A 963-nucleotide genomic window follows, 5' to 3' on the forward strand; every position below is an offset into this window, starting at 1 on the left:
GATGGGAGGGGTATGTCAGACCTGTTTACCCTTACTATTTTGGAGTAATTTATTACTATTTTGTAGGCTTTTGAGGGGAAAAATACTCCATTTGAGTCCAGACTACGATTTTCAAATGTGCTTCAAATTAGGTTTGTGTTGGTAATATTGTTGTTTGTAACCACTAGGTTACTACTTTGGTCATCAGATTACTATTTTTTGACTTGACCATTACTCTTGTCAAGTGTTGGGGGTAAACAGGTCTGGACTATGTGTGTGAAAGAAAACCTCCAAGATATTGTGGACAGTTTTCCATGCACATCAAAATATGCATGCACATGACTTAGTTTTGAGTGAAGTGGTTTCCCCCAGAGGGTTGTGGTGCTTTGCATAGACTGGTGACAGTGCCTGCCCCATTGCTAAACGGAAGTGAGATTAAGGCTTCGCTTGAATTGCCACCAAGAGCTCTTCTTGTGCATTTCTTTTCATTTCATTTCTGGGCGTCAAATCGGTGTTGGCATTGTTTGTAAATCGTTTGCTCATGCTCACTTTCTTTGCTGTTCAATTTTGTTTCTGTGTCCTTCTCCTTCCTCTCTTTCTTGTGGTCATTCCTTTCTTTGTGTTTTGTTCTTTCGTTTTTGTACAAGCTTTCTTGTGTTTCAACATTTTGTCCACATCCTTTAACCCCTTCACTGCCACAGTATAACAGCATTATCCGAACGGTCTATGGGAAAGAAATGTGTTTAGAACCCCTACAAGTACTTGGACAGTGGTTACCTCCCATTTAGTTTTCAGAAATGTCCTGAAATGTTGTTGACACAAATCCCACGTTTATGGGCGTAGGACAAACCGAAAATGACCACGTATTACATACGGGGTGGGCAGTGAAGGGGTTAAGACAAGGTCACCGTCAGTTTCAGTGTTCCCTGTAACAGTGGAACCCCCCTTTAAGACCTCCTAAACTCTAAGAAAATCAGGCCTTAA

The sequence above is a fragment of the Littorina saxatilis genome, linkage group LG16 (assembly GCF_037325665.1).
Source record: "Littorina saxatilis isolate snail1 linkage group LG16, US_GU_Lsax_2.0, whole genome shotgun sequence".
Classification (NCBI taxonomy): domain Eukaryota; kingdom Metazoa; phylum Mollusca; class Gastropoda; order Littorinimorpha; family Littorinidae; genus Littorina; species Littorina saxatilis.